This window comes from Dendrobates tinctorius, unplaced genomic scaffold (genome assembly GCF_039654945.1).
Source record: "Dendrobates tinctorius isolate UK_male_01 unplaced genomic scaffold, ASM3965494v1 ptg000160l, whole genome shotgun sequence".
NCBI classification, from domain to species: domain Eukaryota; kingdom Metazoa; phylum Chordata; class Amphibia; order Anura; family Dendrobatidae; genus Dendrobates; species Dendrobates tinctorius.
The window spans coordinates 6,559,364-6,586,402 of NW_027361827.1; positions in this window are offsets into that span (position 1 = coordinate 6,559,364).

The window sequence follows — 27,039 nt, forward strand, 5'->3', positions numbered from 1 at the left end:
TAATGTGCGTCAAATTTTGCATGAGCAGATGCATAAGTGAGATGCTCATGCTTATGATGGCATCGTCTGCGCTTACCAGCCACATGCATTGCTCAAAATACTGAAGGACTTTACAGAGGACTTTCAGCTTTGACCACTGCACACCCGACAATTCCATGTCTTCCCTCAAACTGCCTGCCCGTGTATCCTCCCACAAATGCATTACAGCCTGCCTCTGTTCGCACAGCCTCTCAACCATGTGCAGGGTGGAGTTCCACCTTGTTGCAACGTCTATGATTAGGCAGTGCTTTGGGAGGTGGAGCAATCGCTGCAGCTTCTACATATGATTGGAGTGGACATTTGAGCGACGGATGTGTGAGCGCAGTCTTCGCACCTTATGTAGCAGGGATGTTAGCTCCGGATAATTATTAAGGAAACACTTCACCACTAGGTTCAAAGTGTGAGCCAGGCAAGGTATGTGTGTGAGTTTTGCACAGGCTATGGCTGCCACAAAATAATGGCCGTTATCACTGACTACCTTGCCTGCCTCAAGATGTAGACTGCCCAGCCATGACTCAGTTTGTCGCTGCAAGTAGTCGGCCAGTACCTCCGCGGTGTGTCTGTTTTCGCCCAAAGACATCATCTTTAACACAGCCTGCTGATGCTTACCACTAGCTGTTCGATAGTGGGACACCTCGTGTGCAACACTGCCAGCTGTGGATGGACTGCTCGTGTGACTGCCCTCTGTGAACAAGCTTTCGCTGATAGAGGAGGAGGAGGGTTGAAAGCCTACAGCCAACTGTTTCCTATACCGTGGGCTAGGCAGCACTGTTCTACCACCGCTGTCCCCTGTGGAGCCTGCATCCACCACATTAACCCAGTGCGCAGTGATGGACATGTAATGGCCCTGGCCATGCCTACTGATCCATGCATCTGTTGTGAGGTGCACCTTTCCACTCACTGTTTTAGTGCATGGACAATGCAGTCTTTCAAATGCCAGTGGAGGGCAGGGATGGCTTTTCGAGAAAAGAAGTGCCAACTGGGTAGGTCATAGCGTGGGACAGCGTAGGCCATGAGGTCGCGGAAAGCTTCGCTTTCAACCAAATGGTAGGGCATCATCTCTAATGAGATTAGTTTGGCAATGTAGGCGTTCAAACACAGTGTACGCGGATGAGAGGATGAGTACTTTCTTGTCCTCCTCAGAGTGTCTGGTAGGGTGAGCTGGACTGGAGAGCTGCATATGGGGGAAGTAGCGGTGGACCAGACGGGGTGAGAGGGGGTTGGTGATGGTATTGATGGTGATGGCCTAGATTCAATGTTGTGTTGCAAAACCATTGTGATTCCCTGAGTGCTTTGGCCTTGCGACGACACCTCCACATTTAGTGCTGGTGGTGTGCTTAATGGTGGCTGTGGTCTTACAGTGGGGGAAGCGACGGAGCGTTGCTGGCTACCTTCAGTCGGAGCAGGTGCACATGTGCTACCTGAGGTTTTGTAGTCCGTCCACGCTTGCTAGTGCATGTTGATTAAATGTCTAAGCATGCAACTGGTATTCAAATTTCTGAGTTGTTTACCTCGGCTAAAGGTCCTTCCGCACTTCTTACAGGTAACCTTTGCCTCATGAGTAGGATGTTGGACAAAGAAGTACCACACTGCACTCTTCCTACTATGGTATACATTTTCTGGCCTTGCACGCTGCGCTAAGTTGACCGTCTAGCCAAGCTGTCCTGCAACTCTTTTAGTTTTTGTTCCACGTTTTTGGACAGCTATGGGCCTGCCAGATAACCGCTGCTGCGATGTCAATGCCTGCTGCGGATACTTCTCCTTATCTGAACTATTGTCAGCGCCACCATCCTCCCCCAATGGATGCCAATCCGGGTCAAGAACTGGGTCATCCATCACCTCCTCTTCAAAGTCACTTGCACCTTCCTCTTTACCTTCCTTTGTGTCACCATGTAAGGTGGTATATTATGCGGGAAAGGGCACCTGAGTTTCATCAGGGTCAGATTCTGGCTCAATAGACTGCAAGGGCAATGTAGTGCTGTGGGTGAATGTACCAGCAGAATCATCTAGCAGTGGCTGTGCATCAGTGCACTCCATGTCAGATTCATCTTGGACTGGGGAATTCAGGATTTGACTTGATAAGCCAGGCATGGTATGTGAAAAGAGCTCCATAGAGTAATCTGAAGTGTGGGCTGCCGCATCCTTAACTTTTGGTGGGGGTGAAGAACACAAGGAAAGGTGTTTTTCCTGACCAGAACCCTGCACTGACGACTCTGTGCTTGCAGGTTTCGAACGTTCAGAAGAGGAGGCAATAGAGCTGGTGGCTGTTCTGGCAATGTACGACAAAACCTGTTCCTGATGCTCCGACTTTAAAAGCAGTTTTCCAACTCCAAGAAAAGGCAACCTTACAGGCCTTCTTGGGCCAGATGATGACGCAGGCTCAACACCTCCTGCCTTAGCTGCTATTGTGTTTTTGCCAGAACCAGCCGATGCACCACTACCATCAGTACCAGCTGCACCCCCCTGCCCACGTCCGCGGCCTCTTCCACCATACTTCCTCATGTTTGGGAAAATGTACCAAAAATACCAGCAGAGAGATGGTACTTTATGAGGAGCGTCAACCTGTGTAAGGTGTATTAAAAAAATTAAATCTACGTATATAATTTGCTAGTCACAGACGCTCTCCCAGTATCTATTTGACTGTAATCCAACAAGCAGATATACAAAACTGTATCAGAAGTGTACAGCTGTATGCGTTTTTTGTGTAACTAACAATCTCCGTATTTGTATTTACGGAGTGTCACACACACACGCTGACTCTGTATAGATGTGGCTGTAATGCGAACAGCAGATATACAATACTGTTTGCGAATCGGACAGCTCTATACTGTGTCTGTATGGAAAATTGTCAATCTCCATCTATTTTTAAACGGAGTGACACACGCTGTCTCTGTCTAGTTTTGACCGTCGTCAAACAGCAGATATATGAAACTGTTTGAAAAGCAGACAGCTCTCTAAGGTGTAGGTCTGGAAAAATGGAAAATCTCCTCGGTTTGATTTCCAGAGTCACACCCAGATAGCTTCTATTTGTCCATGATACCAGCCGGTACACGGTAGTGTGTGAGGAGCATACACCACTATACGGTGTGTGTATGGAAAATTGTTAATCTCCATCTATTTGTATACGGACTGACACACGCTGTCTCTGTCTAGTTTTGACCGTAATCAAACAGCAGATATACAAAACTGTTTGAAAAGCGGACAGCTCTCTAAGGTGTAGGTCTGGAAAAATGGAATTCTCCTCGGTTTGTTTTTCCAGAGTCACACACAGATAGCTTCTCTTTGTCCGTGATACCAGCCTGTACATGGTAGTGTGTGAGGAGCGTACACCGCTAGAGATGAGCGACTTTGCCTTTTTTCGGGTCGAGTTGGGTTTCATGAAACCAGACTTTCGCAAAAGTCGGGTCGATCGCAATCGGACGATTATCGTGAAAAGTCGAAGGCCGACTGAAACACGAAACGCAATGCAAGTCAATGGGGAAGAAAAGTCGGCAGTGAGTGGAGGACAGGAAACACACCTACAGTGCCCATTTTAATGCCAAAAACATCAATTCTTATTACTTAAGCTTGTCAAACTTAATTTACTTTATAATAATAGTTAGGCATTGAAAACAGGGGGTTATTTGGCTAAAGTTGTGGGGGGGTAGAGCTGGCTCCAGATTTTCACGAGGTCTTGTTTTTTGCAGGACGAGCCTAGGTTTTTATTGGTACCATTTTCGGGCACATGGCATTTTTTGATCACTTTCTATTTTGACTTTTGGGAGACAGAATGAGCAAAAACCAGCAATTCATGAATTTCTTCTTTTCTTTGGGTGGGGCGTTTATACCGTTTTGTGTGTGGTAAAATTGATAAGGCAGTTTTCTTCTTTGGGTCAGTACGATGACAGCGATACCTTATTTTCTTTATGTTTTGGAGCTTTCATATAAAAAATATTTTATATAAAAAATAATTATTTTTGCATTACTTTATTATGAGAGCTATAACTTTTTTATTTTTCTGGTGATGAAGCTGTGTGAAGGCTTGTTTCTTGCGGGACAAGATGACGTTTTCAGCGGTACCATGTTTATTTATATCTATCTTTTTAATCGCTTGTTATTCCACTTTTTGTTCGGTGGTATGATGATAAAGCATTGTTTTTTGCCTTGTTTTTTTAATGCTGTTCACTAAAGGGGTTAATTAGTAGGATAGTTTTATAGGTCAGGTTGTTACAGACGCGGCAATACCAATTATGTGTGCTTTTATTGCTTAGTTTTTTTATTCAAATATTGATTTAGTGATAGAATATATATTTTTTATTATTGTTTATTTTTGAAAACTATTTTTACAATTATTGACTTTTTTTGTTTTACTTTATTCTATCTTTCACACTTGTCCCACTATAGGATAATCATCTTTTGCAGGCTGATTGCTTCTATAGCATGCAGATGAAGCAGCATATGCATGCTATAGAATTTGTCAGCGGAGCACTTACTGCACACTGACACTGAGAGACTTCCCGATCATGCACTGCGCATGACCGGGAAGTTTCTCAGCACTGGTAACCCGGATGTCATCATGACGACATTGAGTTACCATGGCAGCGATCAAAAGGCAGAGGGGCTGTCAGCACTCTGCTTTCTCCCGGAATGCTGAGATCGTGTTTATGTACTTTTATTTCTTAAGATATTGTTCCAGTTTATTGCACTAAGATCATCTCTCAACGGTTGGAAATTTACCTTCCTGAAGTTTAGTGTCCTTGTCACCCCTTGATTACTCATCTTATTAAAGGATACATGTACATGAAAACTTACTATTTTGTGAACAATATTACACAAGTGACCCCCAACCCTTATATTTGATAAGCAGTCTGGCCTGTTAGTTAATATTAGGTCTAGTAGTGCCCCCCTTATTATTGGGTCCTGAACCAGTTGTGAAAGGTAACTGTCTCATAGTTTAGCAAAAGGTCATTGCTAAAGAAGCTGGCTGTTCACAGAGTGCTGAATCCAAGCATATTAATGGAAAGTTGATTGGAAGGAAAAAGGTGCACAAACAACCGGGATAACCGCAGCCTTGAAAGGATTGTTAAGAAAAGGCCATTCAAAAATTTGGGGGAGATTCACAAAAAGTGAACTGCTGCTTGAGTCATTGCTTCAAGGGCCACCATACAAGATGTATCCAGGACATGGGCTAAAGGTGTCCCATTCCTTGTGTCAAGCCACTCATGACCTATAGACAATGTCATAAGAGTCTTCCCTGGGCCAAGGAGAAAAAGGACTGTTGCTCAGTGGTCCAACGTGTTGTTTTCAGATGAAGGTAAATTTTGCGTATCATTTGGAAATCAAGGTCCCAGAGTCTGGAGGAAGAGTGGAGAAGCAAACAATCCAAGCTGCTTGAGGTTTAATGTGAAGTTTCCACAATCAGTGATAATTTGGAGAGACACAGGTCCAGTGTGTTTTATCAAGTCCAAAGTCAGTGCAGCCATCTACCAGGAAATTTTAGAGCACTTCATGCTCCCCTCTGCCGACAAGCTTTTTGGAGATGGAAGTTTCACTCTCCAGCAGGACTTGGCACCTGTCCACACTGCCAAAAGTACCAATACCTGGTTTAAAAACAACAGCATCACTGTGCTTGACTGGCCAGCAAACTCGCCTGAAATTTACCCCATAGAGAATCTGTGGGGTATTATCAAGAGGAACATGAGAGACACCAGACCCAACAATGCAGATGAGCTGTAGTTTGCTATCACAGCAACTTGGGGTTCCATAACACCTCAGTGATGCCACAGGCTGATCACCTCCATGCCACACCGCATTAATGCAGTAATTGATGCAAAAGGAGCCCCGACCAAGTATTTAGTGCATTTACTGAACATACATTACAGTAGGCCAACATTTTGGATTTTAAATCGTTTTTCAATCTGGTTTTATAAAGTATTCTAATTTACTGAGATAATGACTTTTGGGTTTTCATTGCCTGTAAGCCATAATCATCAACATTAACAGAAATAAACACTTGAAATAGATCACTCTTTGCAATGACTCTATATAATATATGAATATCACTTTTTGTATTGAAGAACTGAAATAAATTAACTTATTGATGATATTCTAATTTTGTGAGATGCACCTGTATCTATGTATTCCATGTGTATATATCTATTCTATTCTACCCTGTCACTCTGTGATTTCACTGTATGCGGCAGATGAATTGCCACCTTTACAAAGGACATCGGTGAGTAAAAATCGGACTGCACTCACATGGTCCAAGTGCTTTGCGATTTTTTTTCTCTCACCCAGCCTGCTGACTCTATATAATATATGAGTTTCACTTTTTGTATTGAAAAGCTGAAATAAATTAACTTTTTGATGATATTCTCATTTTGTGAGAAGCACCTGTGATAAATACCTGTCCTGCAGAACATATTAAAATTTTGCAGTACGGTTATAGATGGAGAACTACAGCTGGCACTCTTTCTGATGGATTTGTTCATTTTTCCCTTCTTTTCCATCTGGCTAAGACCACCATGACAACTGGTTTGGCTGTGAGCTACATCGAGTTCAATGCCTTTTACAGTACCCAGCATTACCAGCCTGTGCGGTAACATGCAGGATACAGTGAGCTATGGACCATCATACTGTATATAGAGAGCATTGGTGGCCATCATACTATGTTGGGGGGTTATGATTATAGTTTTTGTGATGTATTCATGTGCTGATTGTGGTCATGGTGCAGTATTCATGCACTGATGGTATCTCTGGAACTGAATTCATGTTCTTTTTGTGGTTTTGATGCTGTTTTCATGTACTGATGCTGGTTAAGGTGATAAATTCATGTACTTATGGTGGCTATCTTTATATTTTCATATATATATTTATTATGGTTCTGATGCTGAATTCTTTCATAGTTGGAATTTTTTTATGTACTGCATACGACTCTGAGTCACTTCTCACTGACAAGCCATCAGTCGGTATAGTCAAGAAGTCTAAAATCCATAGCCAGGAGGGTACATCATACACAGAGGGAAAATAAAAATGCATAGTCAGGTAATGGTCCTAGTTGAGAATACTAGGAACATAGCAGATCAGTGTAAAAGGGGTGATACAAATGGTAGTCAATGGGAAAGTTCAGGGTCTGGCAGCAAATATCAAAAAGTCAGAATGTAGAGAACAAGGCATCGAGGATCAAACCACACAGAGCTGAAAGCAACAGACAGCTCAGTTAAGTAGCTAAGTAATTACTGCAGCAGGGAACACCTGAAGGGAGCTCAGCACCTCTCACACTTCGAGTGGACAGCAAAGCTGTCAACTAAAAACACAGACAGTTCAGATCTTGGGTACAGATGGTGATACAAATTAGTGTGCTTATGAACTCATATGCAGTGATTGTTGAGGGGGAAGGATTTGGAGTGACAATGGAACATTAAGGCTATGTACCCACGTGCAGATTTTTCGTGGAATTTTCCGCTGCTATTCCGCAACTCCCTGCCACGGGAAATATGTGAAAAATCCACATGTTGATTGACAGGTTGGTCACACTCGTCAAACATAGTGTTTGACAAGTGTGACCAACTTTTTTACTATTGATGCTGCCTATGCAGCATCAGTAGTAAAAAGAAATAATGTTAAAAATAATTAAAAAAAAAAAAAAATTGTGATATTCTCACCTTCCGGTGTCCGCCGCAGCCTTCCCGCTCCTCGTGATGCTCCGGGTCCCAGCAATGCCTTGCGACAATGACTTCTGATGACATAGCGGTCTTGCGAGACCACTACGTCATCACAGGTCATTGTCGCGCAAGGCATCACTGGGACCAAGAGCATTGCTGAGGCATGGGGAGTGAGAATATCAACGATTTTTTATTTTAATTCTTTTTTTTTCCAGGAATATGGTACCCAGGACCTGGAGGACAGTCTCCTATCCTCTAGACCCTGGGTACCATCTGCACATTTTCCACAAAAAGAATGAGCCTGCTGCGTATTTTTCCGCAATGCGATTTAGCAATGCAGCATTTGCACAGCATGTGCGGAATGCCGTTGAATTCAATGGCTTGCGTATTTTATGCATTTTCACAGCATTTTCACAGCAAAAAAACGTGGCAAAAGCACGAAAAATCCACACGTGGGTACATACCCTAAAACATAAACTCTATATATTTCACTTGTACGACTATAATGTAAGAATTGTTTCACTGTTAGCTTTAGGTAGCTACATTTTTGTCATCTTAGCTAACATCCATTAACACGCATTTAACTCAAGAATACATTGTTTGTGCTTGCCCTTTCTACCCAGTGTAACTGATTTCCCTCCTTAGTGTGCCATTTATATGTCATGTTGTTATCATCATACAATAAATTTACTTTTTTAGAAATTTTAGATATGAATGTATGTAGCCATGAACATATGTAAAACAGAACATTGTAACAATTGCATATGTTAATCTCTATCACTAGAGAAGCAATGTTAAAAACTGAAAACGAAAAATGTTAAATGTAAACAGTTTAAATTAAACCAGAATAGATAATGTTCTATCAAACAGATTAGCAATCCCCTGCTGAGGGAAAACCGATCTTTGAAGCCCATAGATAAACAGGGAGCATCTGTGGATTAGAAGAAAGCAATTATGTGTGTACAATGTAGCAATATAATCACAAAATTATATAAATATGTTTTTAAGCTGTAGCAACCACAGAATGGCTCGTGATAATTAGTGCCAAAAACAGCTCCTCTGATAAATGAATCATCATTTTGCTTACTGTTAGAGTACTGTATATACAATGGCGATCAAACGTATAACGACATCTGAAAAAAAGGGAAAAATAAAATCTATAACTCAAATACTCAAATACTTAAATACCAAATTGCTAAAATCACATTTTAGGAGTAATGAAAGTGGATCTGATGATTTTAATTAGTTGATTCCCACATATTTTACAAAGGAACTTGATTTGCAATGAATTTATTTTCTGTGAAATACTGTCCCTTATGATGCTCTGAGATGCGGAGTGATCCCAGGTCGTAATAAAAGTGAAAAGTATAAGAAAAGCAACAGTCACCTCTCCACACACCATTGCTGCTAACTGACCTCGGATAATCTTCAGTGCATTTTCTTTATGCCGCCACGTGCTGAAAACCCTCCCTCTAGATTGATACTTCCGACCGTGTCTATCTAGTAATACAGATGGCGTCATCAGCACTGGCCATATTGGTGGAGTATTTGACGCAGCACAAAACGGCACACATGTCCACATGGAGGTCCAGTCATTAGGGTGAAGTGGTGCTGTTCTGCAAATGAACTCAAATGTGCGTGCTACAGCTGAAACTACATATCATTTCGCATATCAGCCAGTGAGTGGGAAGGCAAAAGTGACACTGCAGACAGGCAAGAAGCAGAGTGAGAATGACAAAAGGGCACACACACTGTCCACACTTTCAGCAGCAACTCTGACATATGTGAGCAATTTTTAAGGAAGCTCTGTATGACTAAATTTAGCACATGCAATATGCAAGGGATGTGTGTGAAGCCGAGTAGGCCCAGAGCTTTCGCTTTTTATCACTCATCATCAGACTAGGCGTGAAGCTCACCGGCATAAACCATCTGCCTGCTCTTTGATCCTCATCCAGAGCTCCTGCATATTGTGCTATTTGTCTCCCAAACAGATGAGTTTCAGAAAAGCCTTCTGTCATTTCCCCCTAGATTTGCTGAAGTTTGTGGTGTGGGTCTTACTGTGACCGATTGAGGAGGCGTTTGGAGGAAGCAGAGTAGGAGTAGGAGGTATCTTGAACATAGAAACCTCTAGCAATCCTCAGTGGTGGTAGGACATGGGCTAGAATGCCTTAGCTTCTGTCACAGCTGCCACTATGTTTACCCAGTGGGTAGTAAGGGAGCTGTAATGTCCCTGGCCGTGCTTACTGGTCCACGTATCAGTGGCAATGTGGACCCTGCCATTGCTCGTGTTGCAGAGTGCACACCTGATTTGGTCCGCAACATGTGTGTGCAAAACAGGGACTGCCCACCTGGAAAAGTAGTAGCGGCTGGGAACAACGTACAGTGGGACAGCCACCACCATCAGTTTTCCTGTCTGTCTCCATCAGGGCAGCATTTGAAAGGCCAATAATTTGGAAGCATTGTCATTCAGGACCATCGCTCGGGGGTGGTTCTGGGGGGTATGTCCTCTTTCTCTCAATGGTTTGGGGGATGGAGAGCTGAACACTTCCATTAGACATTGTAGAGATGCTCAGTGACATTGGTGTTGGTAGTGCTTTCACATCCTCTCTTTGTGGGAAGTCAGGTGGCCCTGTTCATGAGTGGGAGAAAGAGGCCAAGACTGCAGTAGAAGAGAGAGCAGTGGAAGGCTCAGACATGCTTTTTAAGCACCTTATGCTTGAAATTCAGATGCCTCGTCAACCAGGTTTAGAAGATTTATGCCATGCTTCAGCCTCTGACCGACCAACCTGCAAACCACCTTTTGCTTGTCATCATCACATTCTTTGAAGAAATGCCATGCCAGAGAGTTCTTTTGAGCTAGCTTTGGTGTGCTCATTTCAGATGTATGGTAGGCAGTAGCAGCTGATGTAGTGGCTATGGGTTTCCCACTGTGACTGTGCATACTGCTCCCTCTTTTATTGTTCTGCCTGGGTAGTGTGACCACCTCCTCTTCCTCCGAACTGCGCATGTCACAAGGAATGCCTGGGGTCTAGGACCTCATTATCCCCTGCATTATCTTCTACCCACCTCTTACCCCTGCTCTCCTTGCCAGTCTGCATACTGCAGAAAAATGCTGCAGTTGGCAACTGTGTTTTGTCATCCTCTGAGATGTGCTGCATGCAGTGGTCCACTAACTCTTTGCACTTGTCCACCCCCACATCATTTTCCACCAACTCCTTAACCTTGCCCACGTTGCCAGTGTACACATTGAAGAAAGAAGCTGCGGTTGGCAATTGAGTTTTGTCATCATCTGACCATGTGCACTTGCCCTCCAATTTACTCATCCTCCAACCAAACAAGTGGTTGGGCATCAGTCCACTCAGTCTCATCCACTTCTGGGTCAGGGTAAGTTAGATGGACCACAAAACCCCAAGGGGATGAGATGGAAACTGACTATGGCCCTCAGAAGCCAAATCTGCACATGCTGCAGTGGACTGGATGGAAGATAATGTGAAAGAACTGGAGGCACTTTCAGCCATCCACTCTAACACCATCTCAACATCTTCTGGTCTCACCATTCATGTAGTGGTACTCGGTCCTACGAAATGACGCAGAACGTGCTGTCGTCTGGTTGCACCAGAAGAAGATGTTTCATTTGGGCATGTAGCAGGCACAGAATTCCTATGTCCTTTCCCTGCAGCAGCTACACCACCACCATTCATAGCAACTACATCAGCAACACCACATCCACATCCCCGAGTTCAATATGGTTACTGAAAAATTAAAAAAACATAAATATCCCACCTGGATGCTAAATAGAGCAAAACACATAGCAGATACAAGAATAAGAGAGGAACTAATAACCTCCACAACCACTAAAAAGGAAAACCATGAAGAAAATAAAAACAAGAAGGAGAAGAAAAATAAAAATATAAACAATAATAAATCCTATGTGTCCTTGCAATATAGTGCACAATTTGAACAAATCAAACACATCATAAATAAATTTTTGCCAATCCTATATGAGGATAAAATCTTGGCAGATTTATTAAATGAAGGAGTAAATGTGGTGGCAAGAAGAGGTAAAGCTATAGGAAATTATGCATCAAATAGTGTGTATAGCTCTAGAAAAAAACAAACTTGGCTGGAAACTCAAGGCTTTTACAAATGTGGTAGCAAAAACTGTACCACATGCAAATATGCGCTAGTAACAAAAACCTTCACAAATCAGGAAAAAACAAAAGAATTTAACATTAAAAAATACATCAATTGTAATTCAAAAAATGTAGTATACAAAATAAAAAATAAATTGCTCCATATGCAACCTATCATATATAGGCTGCACCACGAGAAAGATAAAAACATGCATTACAGAGCATCTTAGGGATATCAATATAAACACTCTAAACCGCAACATATCAGGAGCTGCAAGGCACTTTATCTCAGTACATGGAGGTAATCTGGCACAGATTCTCACACCTCTAGCCTATCCCACTGGTGTAAGACACTCTTCAACTCAGCGTCCAGACTATCTCTCTCTTGTGTGCCTGGCTTCCGCTTCTGTGCTACCCAGCATTTCATCTGTCTCAGCCCTCCGTCTTCATCTTGAATATTTCCTCACTCTTCATTGGTTCTCCCCAGAGATCGGGGTAGTGCGCAAGCCTCCCTACTTGACTGGACCACAACCCTGGGGTCTTGAACTTGCAGAAGTCTGGGGTTTCTTCCTCTTCAAGTTGTTCATCGAGATCCCCCACTGGAGTTTCCACCATCACTTGTGACAGGCCATCGGCATTTGCATTTTCAGTAGCAGAGCGATAACAAATGGTAAAGTCAAACTTGGCCCGGCGAGCCACCCACCATTGTTCTAAGGCCCCCAATTTAGCATTCTCAAGGTGGGCCAGGGGATATTGTCTGTTCGAACTTGAATCTTGGTCCCTGCCAGGAAGCCCGCAAACTTCTCTGTCATGGCCCACACGAGGGCCAGGAGCTCTAACCGGAAAGAGCTGTAATTATGGAGCTTTCTTTCACTGTCTCGCAGGGAACTACTGGCATACCCGATGACTCTCTCATGTCCATCCTGTATTTTGGAAAGGACTGTACCGAGTCCATGAAGGCTACCATCTGTGTACAACAGGAACGGTTGATCAAAATCTGTGTAGGCCAAAATCGGGGCTGAAGTAAGAGCATTCTTTATAGCCTGGAAGGCCACCTCTCGTCTCTGGTTCCAGGGAATGCACTGGGTCTTCGGCACTCCGGCGGTCCCCCTCAGCAGTTCATTCAGAGGACCCGCCACCTTTGCGAAATCTTTGACAAACTGTCGGTAGTTCCCGGCGAGTCCAAGGAAGGCCTGGAGTTCCAGCACGGTTCGAGGAACTGGCCTCTTCTGGATAGCAGCCATTTTTTCTGGTGAAGGCAGAACTCCATCTTGTGACACTATGTGGCCCAGGTACTCGATCTCTCTCTTGAAGAGGTGGCACTTCTTTGGCTTTACCTTCAGGTTATGAGCCCGCAGTCTTCCGAGTACCTGTCCAAGCCAGGCAAGATGGTCTTTGAACAAGGCAGAGAACACAATGATGTCATCCAGGTAGATCAGGGTAGCTTCAAAGTTAAGTCTTCCAAACACTTTTCCATCAGCCGTTGAAACATGCACGGAGCATTGGAGAGCCTGAAGGGCATCCGGTTAAACTCAAACAATCCCATAGGGAGGATGAAGGCAGTTTTTTCCTTGTCTTTATTGGCCTAGGCCACTTGCCAGTATCCGCTTGCTAAATCCAAGGTGCAGAAGTACTCGGCTTTCCCCAACGCTGCAAAGGATTCCTCGATGCGGGGTAACGGATATGAGTCTCGCACAGTGCAGGCATTGAGTTTCCTGTAATCTACACAGAACAGGATGGTCCCATCCTTCTTCTTCACGAGCACCACCAGTGCCGCCCAAGGGCTCTGACTACTCTGCACGACTCCTGAATCCAGCATCTGCCTCAATAATGTCTTCACCTCTTGGTACATCTTGGGTGGGATCTGCCGGTATCGTTCTCGAATTGGACGAGCGTCCCCGGTAGGTATCTCGCATGTGATTGCTTCGGTACAGCCAAAATCTTCGGCGTGACGGGCGAATGCGGCCTGATTTTCCCACAGCATAGCTTCTATCACCCGCACACGCTCAGGGCCAAGAGCCTTCACATCCACTTCCATTTGGTCAAGGATGATCCACCCATTCCACTCTGGGGATGCTTCTATTCGGGCCCTGCAGTGACTGCCAGGGTCCACCCCACAAATTCAATAGGCAATAAAGACATCTCCTTCTGACTCACCACTTCGCCCTTGTGTAGGTACACCCGGGCCAGATCTGTCCCCGGGGGCAAGGTGACTTCATTGGGGCCCACGTTCAAAGCTCTTATGGGGACATTTCCTCGCTGGACCACAGCTATCGTACGAGCTATCATGACTTCTTGGTCAGCTCCTCCGCCTACCACAGGTTGAACTATTACCTCCAGCCCATCATGGTTGCGATGAGTCCCCACTGGAAGGTGTAATATACTTTCTCGCTTGGGAGACAGGATTACAGACTCCTTCAAAGGGGCCCTGATGACCTCTACCGCCTGATAAGACGGCACACTCTTCTGCATCCCACAGACACGGATCAATCGCTGAAGGGCATCTTGAGTAGGCTTGTGTGTGGCAGCCTTCTTCCAATAGCTGGGTCCCCATTTGGTGAACATTATCTGATCGAGTTCTCGTAGGATATTTATTCCCAGTACTACAGGCACATCTTCTTTGATGGGCTCAGGGACTAGCAGGATCCCTTTCTTTCCTACTTCTTGCCCACAGATTCGAATATTCATCCACACGACCCCTGTGACCAGGATCGGCTGTTGATTGGCAGCAAACAACCAGATCAATGTCTCCTTCTCTGGCTTGGCCATGGCTTGAAAATGCTGTTTGAAATATGATTCTGGAATCGTTATCACTTGTGAACCGGTATCTATCAAGCAATCCACTGGAACGCCCTCAAATTCAGCACACAGGATGGGACTCCCAGCAATCTGGTGTTCATTATGATAAGGAGCGGCCTCTCTTCTTGCTTCCCCCACAGAGTGCCGCGTTACTGCAGGGGTTGGTAGTTTAACGGCAGCTGTTGCTGGTTTTCAGCATAATTCCGGCAGTCCCTGGCAAGGTGCCCTTGTCCTCCACATTCTCAGCATTGGATGTCTCCTCTTCGCCGAGGGGCACCTCAAGCCTGTCTTCATGCCTCTGGTGCCTGGCGGGGGGGAGCTTGCACCCACTGACCCTTTAAAAGTCAGGCCGAAGGATGGTTATATGAGTGCATTGAGACAGACTGTTGTTCTCCCATTCTTTGCTCCATCCGGGTTAATTTGTCTTGCATACTGACAAGAGACTGATGCAAGTCATGCACTACCTGTACCAGCGCCTCCTGATGATTTGGGTCTCCTCTGGTATGGGCACCCTGGACACGCATCACACCAGACGCGTAACTGTCTTCCTTGTTTCGGGCCACAGCTTCAGCCAGGATTTGACGGAATGAAAAAGTCGGATCTACACGGACGCGTTCTGACACTGCTCTCCTCAAGGATGTGTTGTGCAGTCCCAGAATTAATTGTTCCCGGAGTATCCGGTCTTTGGAGCCAATGCCACAGAGCCCATCCGTCTCTTTCCTTTGCACTTCTGCCAACACTTCTTGCAGTGCTGTTGCATACTGAGAGATCCCATCTTCTTCCTGCTGCAGTCTAGAGAAAAATTTGGCGTGGAGGTGTCCCACAGTAGCAGTCTCGCCATAGATCTCTTCCAGGAATTTCACTAGCTCCTTCAGGGTACTATGGGTGAGTTCCGGCTGTAGACAGACGTTTTTACGGGCCTCTCCCTCCAAGGCAGTCAACGCAATGTCCACTTCACGATTTGTGCTGATGTTATATATCTTCAGGGTGCTTTGCAGCCGGAACACCCAATCAGACAGGGGCATATTATTGCCATCAAATTTTGGAAGCACACTAAATATGGTGCCCATACGGAGTTTTGTTGTGAATTCTCTTACTTCTGAGTCAAGGCTCCCTCTAGTGGTTACTGTGGGTAATGGAGCTGGCCGGATTGACAGAGGTCTGCCACCTGATGATGATGATGATTGGAGATCTGGGGTCACTGATTGGAGTATTTAAGACAGCAGACTTCCTTCAGTACCTGCTGGTGATTAGTTTTCCTGTGCATTCTAAGGTCTGATGTTTCCTGCTCTAATCCTGCATTTTTCAGTTAAGTTGTTAATTTGCTAATCCTTTGCATCTGATCTGGTTTTGCCGCTTTCTGCTTGTTGTGAGGGTTCAGCATGCTCCCTGCTGGGGGCAGTGCTGGACCCCGCTCCATGTGTTGTGGCTTGTGTCAGTTTGTTCAGTTCCCTATTATATTAGTCTCTTTTGCTTTGCTGCCAGTTCATACCAGAATGCTGATATAGTGGGGGCGAGGTCGTGAGACATCAGTGTTTTTTGGTACATCAGTTGTGTTGGATTTTTTAGGGTTTTTGCATGATTGCAGACAGTGTCTTTCCTCTCCTATCCTATCTAATCAGTTTGGGCCCCATCATTTGCTCAGTCTGTTTTCTGCCTGAGTTTATGTTTCATCTTGTCTCACCGTCAATATGTTTGGGGGCTATCTATTTCTTTGGGGTTCTACTCCGGGGCAGTTTAGATTTCACCTTACTTGCTTTAGGCCTAGTTAGTTCTCCAGCTGTGTCGAGGCGTCTAGGGCATCGTAGGTACGCTCCACGGCTACTGTTAGCTGTGTTGTTAGGATTAGGGGTCTGCAATCTGCTAAGTTACCAACCTCTCTGGTTTCCTGGTGGCCTAGCCTATTCCTGCCATCCTCCTCGGTGACCTGTTCATAACAGAATCACCAGCCATACTGTAGACTCTAGGGTACTCTAAAGAAGGAAAGAATTGTAAAAAAAAATTTAAAAAAAGTGTCAGAATTTTTTTTTTATCCCCTTAAGCCCCAAGGGTGGTTTGCACGTTAATGACCGTGCCATTTTTTACAATTCTGACCACTATCCATTTATGAGGTTATAACTCTGAAACGCTTCCATGGATCCCAGTGATTCTGACAATGTTTTCTTGTGACATATTGTACTTCATGTTAGTGGTAAAATTTCATTCATATAACTTGCGTTTATTTGTGAAAAAAATGGAAATTTGGCGAAAATTTTGAAAATTTCGCAATTTTCCAAATTTGAATTTTTATGCCCTTAACTCACAGAGATAAGGCACACAGAAAACTTAATAAATAACATTTCCCACATGTTTACTTTACATCAGCAGAATTTTGGAACTCAAATTTTTTTTTTGTTAGGATGTTATAAGGGTTAAAAATTGACCAGCGATTTCTCATTTTTGCAACACCATTTTATTTTTACGGACCACATCACATTTGAAGCCACTTTGAGGGATCTATATGATAGAAAATACCCAAAAGTGATACCATTTTAAAAACTGCACCCCTTAAGGTGCTCAAAACCACATTCAAGAAGTTTATTAACCCTTTAGGTGCATCACAGGAATTTTTTAAATATTTAAAAACAAATGAACATTTAACTTTTTTCACAAAAAAATATTTCATGTTCAATTTTTTTTATTTTAAAAAGGGTAACAGGAGAAATTGGACTGCAAAAGTTATTGTGCAATTTGTCCTGAGCACGCTGATACCTGATATGTGGGGGGGAACCACTGTTTCGGCGCATGGCAGAGCTCAGAAGGGAAGGAGCGCCGTTTGACTTTTTCAATGCAAAATTGGCTGGAATTCAGATCGGACGCCATGTCGCATTTGGAGAGCCCCTGATGTACCTAAACAGTGGAAACCCCCCACAAGTGACCCCATTTTGGAAACTAGACCCCCCAAGGAAATTATCTAGATATGTGGTGAGAACTTTGAACCCACAAGGGCTTCACAGAAGTTTATAACATACAGCGGTACAATTAAAAAATCATATTTTTTCCACAAAAATGATCTTTTCACCTCGAATTTTTATTTTTCCAAGGATATCAGGACCCTAAAAGATATTGTGCAATTTGTCCTGAGTACGCTGATACCCCATATGTGGATGTAAATGACTATTTGGGCGTATGGCAGAGCTCGGAAGGGAAGCAGCGCCATTTGACGTTTTTGGCTGGAATTGAGATCGGACACCATGTCGCGTTTGGAAAGCCCCTGATGTACCAAAACAGTAGAAACCCCCCACAAATGACACCATTTTGGAAACTAGACCCCCCACGGAACTTATCTAGATGTGTGGTGAGCACTTTGAACCCCCCAGTGCTTCACAGAAGTTTATAACGACCGGGCGTGAAAATAAAAATATCGTATTTTTTCAACAAACATCATCTTTAAGTCCCCATTTTTTTTATTTTCCCAAGGGTAACAGGAGAAATTGGACCCCAAAAGTTGTTGTCCAATTTGTCCTGAGTACGCTGACACCCAATATGTGGGAGAAAACTACTGTATGGGCACACGTCGGGGCTCGGAAGGGAAGTAGTGACGTTTTGGAATGCAGACTTTGATGGAATGGTCTGCAGGTGTCATGTTGCCTTTGGAGAGCCCCTAATGTACCTAAACAGTGGAAACCCCCCACAAATGACCCCAATTTGGAAACTAGACCCCCTAAGGAACTCATCTAGATGTGTGGTGAGCACTTTGAACCCCCAAGGGCTTCACAGAAATGTATAATGCCCAGGCAATGAAATAAAAAAATCGTATTTTTTCCACAAATATGATCAATTAGTCTCCAATTTTTTTATTTTCCCAAGGGTAACAGGAGAAATTGGACCCCAAAAGTTGTCCAATTTGTCCTGAGTACCCTGATACCTCATATTTGGGAGAAAACTACTGTATGGGCACACGTCGGGGCTCGGAAGGGAAGTAGTGATGTTTTGGAATGCAGACTTTGATGGATTGGTCTGCGGGTGTCATGTGCGTTTGGAGAGCCCCTGATGTACCTAAACTATTGAAACTCCCTAAAATGACCCCATTTTGGAAACTAGACCCCCCACGGAACTTATCTAGATGTGTGGTGAGCACTTTGAACCCCCCAAGTGCTTCACAGATGTTTATAACGCCTGGGCGTGAAAATAAAAAAAATAAAAAAATAATTTTTTTCCACAAAAATGATCTTGGATCCGGGGGCCTGTAGGGAAAGAGCCCCCCGCAGCAGCGCTGCACATTGCGCTGCTGTGGGGGGCTCAGGGAAGCACGGAGGGAGCCCCCTCCCTGCCGATGCTTCGCTTTAACCCCCGGTACACCGCGATCGTGTTTGATCGCGGTGTACAAGGGGTTAACGTGTCGGGGGCGGTCCGTGACTGCCCCTGACACATTGTGCTGGGTGTCAGCTGTGATAATCAGCTGACACCCGGCCGCGATCAGCGGCGCTCACCACGTGGGCGCCGCTGATCGCTATGACGTACTATCCCGTCCCTGGGAATTAAGTCCCAGGGCACATGGATGGGATAGTAAGTCATATGGCAGAAAGGGGTTATAAATATTTTTTCTCTTTTTCTCTGGGGCTGTAGGAGGATTTTTTTCTCTGATGGAGATTAAGCAATTGTGTGATTGTGTTGAGCAGCTCGCTGCTGAAGTGTGGGGAATTTCTGCCTATCTTGCTCAATCATCTGCTGTAGAACCAAAGATCCCTACTCCTGATGTGTTTTCTGGGGATCGGTCTAAATTTTTGAAATTTAACCCCTTTCTGTCATATGACGTACTATCCCGTCCATGTGACCTGGGACTTAACCCCCAAGGACGGGATAGTACATCATGGCATTTAATGCGACATCGCAATTTAAGTTACGGTGATCGCATTAAAATTCCAACGTCATCTTACCTTATGGTAGATGGCCTCGGCATCCCGGGGTCTGTCGCCACCCTCCCTTCCTCCCGAGTGCTGTGATTGGCTGTTGAAATCAAAACAGTCAATCGCAGCACTTCTCATTGTTTCAGCCAATCGGAGCGGCTGAAACAATGAGGTCCTAAGCTAGGAACAAGTACCGATGTACTCGATCCTAGTTCTGGTGCCTGGCAACGCCAGGCACTGGCAAAACCCACGCGGATTGACGCGATCGCAGGGCACAGCGGCGGTATAGCGCTGCTGTGCCCTGCCAGTACTGGTCCGGATCGGTGCTATATTAGCACCGATTCTAGGCCGGGACCTGGTACAGGCGCAGCAGGGTCTGCAGGAGCTGGTTGGCGTGATCAATTAGATCGGCGATCGTGCCAACCACAGGGTACAGCTGCTGTCACACTGTGACCGCTCTGTGCCCTGCTGGTGACCTGGCCATGACCTGCCTTGGAATCGGAGCTGTGAGCTCTGATCCTATGCGGTTGCCATGGTCACCAGGCAGAGTAGGGATTGGTGGATGGATGTTATCATTCGATCCCACCAATGATAGGTCACAGCAGCGATGTGATCGATCTGTGACCTGTCCCTGACCTGCCTGTGACCTGTATGACCGCTCTGCAGGGGGTCTTCACACCAGCTGAGGATTCCCTAGAGAGCGGTCATACATCTGGATCTCCTGGTGTGCTGGGTATTGTGGTGCCACAGTAGCTTGTAGCATCACAATACCTGCTAAAAAAAAGAAAAACCCTACAACTGTAAGTATTGCCTGATCCCCGATCACTGCCCAATCTAGCTTCATCCCCCAATCTAGCTTCACCCCCCCAATCCCCCATCCCACCCTTCCCCCTACCCCCTCTTTTTACCCCCCTCTACCCCCCCTTTGCGCCACCTCCATGTGCACATTTAGCAGCTGCCGTGCGTTGATTGGTGACACAGTTCACCAATCAACACTCGTGCTTGCTTTTTTTCCTCAGCCCCCTTTGCGCCAGCTCCGTATTCGCATCCCACAGCTGCCAAACTTTGATAAGTGACATAGTTCACTTATCAGAGCTTGGGCCTGCTGATTTTCTTTTTTTTTTCACCACCCCTTTGTGCCACCTGACTACAAGTGTAAGTGCTAATCCCTGTCCTAGCTCTCTTCATCCCCGCTTCCCCCTCTTTTTACCCCCCTCCATCCACCTTTGTGCCACCTCTGTGCCCACATTTAGCAGCCCGCTTTGTGCCAACTCTGTATTCTCATCCCACAGCCACCAAACTGTGATAAGTGACATAGTTCACTTATCAGAGCTCGTGCCTGCTGATTTACTTTTTTTTCACCCCCCCGTTTGCGCCACCTAACTACAAGCACAAGCATAAGTGCTAATCCCTGATCCCTGTCCGATCTCTCTTCATCTCCCCTTCCCCCTCTTTTGACCCCCTCCATCCCCCTTTGCGCCACCTCTGTCCGCACATTAAGCAGCCCCCTTTGCACCAACTCCGTATTCGCATCCCACAGCCGCCAAGCTTTGATAAGTGACAGTTCACTTACCAGAGCTTGTGCCTGCTGATTTCCTTTTTTCACCCCCCCTTGCACCACACCTGTACACACACCCAGCAGCCACCACTGAACTTTGATAAGTGACGCCGTTCACTTATCAGAGCTAGGGCCTGCTGTTTTAGACTTTTCTTTTCACAGGTATTTTTCTCCCCATTTCCTTTTTTCTTTTAGCTTTTTCTTTACAGAATAGTGTGCACCAATCACTAGCCCCCCCACACATACACCTAGTTATAAATAAAGTACACCCAAGCACAACTTTCACAACAAATGTCCCGCCCATCGTGTTCGTCCCAACAGCGCTATTCAATGGAGGAGGCATATTCTTACCTTGCCTCCGACACTGATAGCGAGGAAGAGGATCCCACTTTTCTTTATTTTTCGGATTCTTCATCCTCTTCCCCCTCCTCATCTTCCTCCTCGGGTCCTGCAGAACCGCCACGCAGACACTCCAGGACAAAAGATGAGGCAGCGCCCACCATGCCCGAAGCTGATTCAGTAGACCCTGTATGGACCTCGCCCCCCCCGAAAATTACGAGCCACTGATTCCTGATTTTGTGGCAGAATCAGGAATCAAGTTTGACACCACCGGCCTCACAGAAATAGACTTTTTCAAAGACTTTTTCTATGAGAATTTTGTTAACCTCATGGTGGAGCAAACTATTTTGTACGCTCGTCAATTTTTGGCACAAAACCCATGTTCATCATATTCTAACTGATCTCCTGTAGATGCAGTTGAAATGATGCAGTTTGGGGGCCTGGTTCTCTACATGGGGATACTGAAGAAGCCGGAAATTCAGCAATATTGGAGTGTTGATATTTTAACCAACACTCCAGTGTTCCGAATGGTCATTGTCTGGACGCGTTTTGAGGCCATCCACAAATTTCTGCATTATACTGATAATGCACAGTGTCCTGCATGAGATGACCCCAACTTTGACCGTCTGTTCAAAGTTCGGCCGGTCATCGAACACTTCAACATAAAGTTTGCTGAAGTGTACGTGCCCCAAAGGGAGATCAGCGTGGATGAATCCTTGGTCCATTTCAAGGGAAGGCTCGGATTCCGTCAATACCTGCCCAGTAAGAGGGCAAGGTATGGAATCAAACTCTACAAACTTGGTCAGAGTACCTCAGGGTACATTCACAGGTTTAGAGTGTACGAAGGAAAGGACACCAGGATTGAACCCCCTGAGTGTCCTCCTGTCCTGGCAGTGAGTGGGAAAATGGTGTGCGATTTGGTTCACCCACTGCTGGATAAAGGTGATCACCTCTACAATGATAACTTTTATACCAGCATCCCACTCTACAAATCCCTCTCTGCGTGAGGTACCGCAGCCTGCGGTACTGTCTGCAAAAATCAGAGAGGCCTTCCGAAGACACTACTTGGGCAGATGCTCAGAAAAGGTGAGAGCAGAGTTCAAGAGGGATGTCCATTTATTGACCACCATACACAGTGATGGCAGCACCCTCTGCACTGTACAGGGTACCTCCACACAGGTCACCAAACCGACCTGTGTAGTGGGGTACAACAAAAACATGGGGGGTGTTGATCTCTGAGATCAATACCTCCAACCGTACAATGCTCTCAGAAAGGCCAGGGCGTGGTACAAAAAGCTGGCCGTGCACATCACACAAATGGCAATGCTCAACACTTTCCTGCTGTCACAATGTTCACGCCACACCGATACATCGTACCTTCATTTCCAGGAGGTAGTGGTTAAGGCCCTGATGTTTGGCACTCCAGAAGGAGCGGGTCCCAGTACTGAAGGTGCTCGTATCGTTCCAGGTCAGCATTTTCCGGGGGGTGGTCCTGCCAACTGGTAAAAAAGGTAAGCCGCAAAAAAGGTGCCAAGTGTGTTACAAAAGGGGAATACGCAAGGACACCTGCCCCGAAAAACCTGCCCTGTGTATGAAGGATTGCTTCAAATTGTACCACACCTCCATGCTCTACTAACTTACATTAGTTTATTTGGGGGCACATCTAGATTTGTTCTTTGGGGGTCTAGTATCCAAAATGATGTCACATGTGGGTTTTTTTCCTGTTTAGGCACATCAGGGACTCTGCAAAAGGAACATGATGGCAGCAGACTATCAAAGTCTGCATTCCAAAATGTCACTACTTCCCTTTCGAGCCCCGACGTGTACCTAAACAGTTTTTTCCCACATGTGGGGTACCAGCGTACTCAGGACAAATTGGACAACAACTTTTGGGGTCCAATTTCTCCTGTCACCCTTGGGAAAATTAAAAATTAGGGACTAAAAGCTCATTTATGTGGGAACAAAATAGGATTTTATATTTTCACGCTCGGGCATTATAATCTTTAGTGAAACTCTTGGGGGTTCAAAGTGCTCACCACACATCTAGATAAGTTCCTTAGGGGGTCTAGTTTCCAAAATGGGGTAACTTGTGGGGGTTTCCACTGTTTAGGTACATCAGGGGCTCTGCAAGTGGAACATGATGCCAGCAGACCATTCCATCAAAGTCTGCATTCTAAAACGTCATTACTTCCCTTTCGAGCCCTGACGTGTACCCAAACAGTAGTTTTCTCCCACATATGTGGTATCAGAATACTCAGGACAAATTGGACAACAACTTCTGGGGTCCAATTTCTCCTGTTACCCTTGGAAAAATTAAAAATTGGGGACTAAGAAATCAATTTGTGGAAAAAAAAATATTTTTTTTTCACGCCCGGGCATTATAAGCTTTAGCGAAACACTTGGGGGTTCAAAGTGCTCACCACACATCTGTTAGGAGTCAGGTCCTGCGTCTGCTCTGCAGGAATCCAGACCCTTACATTCTGCGATCTCTTGCTCTTTATCTACCACAGAGGAGATTGCCTTGCAGCAAATCTCTCCAGGGGCTAAGTCTCTCTGTCCTCCTACTGAGTATGCTCATGAGACGGTGTCCCATTGGAGATTGGGAGTCATGTGCTCAGGTCCTGCTCCAGATCTCATTGGTCCATCTCGGAGATATGGAAGCTTCCGGAAGGTCCCGGCTGCTATAAAAAGCGCGCGTGGCTGTTCTGCCATGCGCTAGTATAGACTATACTGCTATGTGTGAATGGTGACGGATGTATGATTCTGGTGACTGACTTATTATGAAACCCCTTCCCTCTGATATTACGCATGTGGTTAGGGAATTAGTTCAGTAGTCTGCGCCAGTCTGTGGCAAGCATTAGACCACTGTGCACACCGCACCTCTGCGCTAGCGTCCGACATAGCGCCTGCTTTGTAGCTGTGTCAAAATGGGGTCACTTGTGGGGGGGTTTCCAATGTTTAGGTACATCATGGGCTCTCCAAACGGAACATGGAGTCCGATTTCAATTTCAGCCAACACAAACGTATGTCCAAACAATGTTTCTCCCCACATATGGGGTATAAGCGCACTCAGGACAAATTGTACAACAACTTTTAGAGTCCAATTTCTCCTGTTACCCTTGGGAAAATAACAAATTTGGGACTAAACCATCATGTTTGTGGCAAAAATATGATTTTTTATTTTTGCGCACGGGCATTATAAACTTCTGTGAAGCCCTTGGGGGTTCAAAGTGCTCACCACACATCTAGATAAGATGATTAGGTGGTCTAGTTTCCAAAATGGGGTCACTTGTGAGGGGTTTCCACTGTTTAGGCACATCATGGGCTCTGCAAACGGAACATGGCGTCCAATCTCAATTTCAGCCAATTTTAGGTTGAAAAAGTCAAACGGCGCTCCTTCCCTGCCATGTGCCCAAACAGTGATTCCTCCCCACATATGGGGAACAACTTTTGGGGTCCAATTTCTCCTGTTACCCTTGGGAAAATAAAAAAATAGAAGATCATTTTTGTGACTAAAAAGTTAAATGTTCATTTTTTCCTTCCACGTTGCTTCTGCTCCTGTGAAACACCTGAAGGGTTAATAATCTTCTTGAATGTAGTTTTGAGGGGTGCAGTTTTTAGAATGGTGTCACTTTTAGGTATTTTCTGCCATATAGACCCCTCAAAGTGACTTTGAATGTGAGGTGGTCCCTAAAAAAAAAAAATGGTTTTGTATATTTTGTTGTAAAAATGAGAAATCGCTGGTCAACTTTTAACCCTTATAGCTTCCTAATAAAAAAAATTTTGTTTCCAAAATTGTGCTGATGTAAAGTAGACATGTGGGAAATGTTATTTAGTAGCTATTTTGTCTCACATATTTCTCTATTTTAAGGGCATAAATATTCAAAGTTTGAAAATTGCAAATAAATACAAGATACAGCAAATAAATTTTACCACTAAAGTGAAGTACAATATGTCACAAGAAAACATTCTCTGAATCGCCAAGATCCGTTGAAGCATTCCAGAGTTATGACCTCATAAAGGGACAGTGGTCAGAATTGTAAAAAATGGCGATCCCCAGGATTGAGTTTTTTCTTTGACACCTGGAGATCCTATTCTGGCTAATGTGGATGTGCTTTTTCAAGCCCCGGGGTTGTTGTATGATGAACCTAATGCTATTGATCAAGCTGAGGAAACCTTATTGGCATTGAACCAGGGTCAGGATTCTGCAGAGTTAAATTGTCAAAAATTCTGAAAGTGGGCGGTCCTTACTAAATGGAATGATGATGCCCTAGCGGCTCTCATTCGGAAGGGTCTGGCAGAAAACGTAAAAGATGTTATGATGGGATTTCCTGTCCCCTCTGGTCTTGATGACTCTATGTCATTGGCCATTCAAATTGATTGACGTGAACGTAAAACTACACAAGAGGAGGTGCCGCCTTTCGAACGAACTTCTGAACCCATGCAATGTGATAGGGTTTTGTCTAGGGCGCAACGTCAAGAGTTCAGAAGGCGTAATAAGTTGTGTTTTTTTGTGGGGACGCCTCTCATACTATTTCTGTCTGCCCTAAACGAGAAAAGCGTTTTGCTCACGCATTTGCGGTGGGCAGTGCACAGCCTAAGTTCCTTTTGGCGGTTACCTTGATCTGCTCCTTGTCTATATTTTCTGCTAAGGCTTTTGTTGATTCAGGAGCAGCTTTGAATCTGATGGATTTTGACTTTTCCAAACATTGTGGTTTTCCCATGGTACCCCTGCAGACTCCTATCCCTTTGAGGGGTATTGATTCTACTCCTTTGGTGGAGAATAAACCCCAGTTTTGGACCCAGGTGATTAATGTGGGTCGTCCCGGACCACCAAGAGAATTGTAAATTTTTGGTGTTGCACAATTTGCATAATATTATTGTTCTGGGTTTTCCTTGGTTGCAAACCCATAATCCTGTTGGATTGGAAATCTGTGTCTTTGGTGAGTTGGGGTTGTCAATGTGTTCTTAGTGAACACAGTTCACAGTTTTGTCCTGTTTTTCACCACCTCTCCCCAGTCTCATGATATTCCTGACTATTTGGCTGATTTTTCTGATGTATTTAGTGAGAGTAAGTCCGTGTCTTTGCCGCCTCATAGGAGTTATGACTGTGCAATTTAGTTAATGCCCGGTTGTAAATTTCCCAAGGGTCGGCTTTCCAATTTATCGGTACCTGAACATGATGCTATGCGATCTTATATCAAGGAGTCATTGGAGAAAGGTCATATCAGACCATTCTCTTCACCTTTAGGTACTGTTTTATTTTTTGTGGCCAAGAAAGATGGCTCATTAAGGCCATGTATTGACTTTCGTTCCCTTAACAAAATCACTGTTAAATATCAGTACCCGTTACCCCTGATTTCTGATTTATTTTCCAGAGTTAAAAGTGCTTGTTGGTTTACCAAACTTGACCTCAGGATGGCGTATAATCTTATTTGCATCAAGCACGGGGATGAATATAAGACAGCGTTCAATACCCCGGACGGACATTTTGAGTACCTGGTGATGCCTTTTGGGCTCACTAATGCCCCGTACGTCTTCCAGTCTTTTATGAACGATATTTTCCGGGACTTTGTGGATAAGTTTTTGATCATTTATCTGGATGATATTTTGATCTTTTCCAGTGATTGGGATTCTCA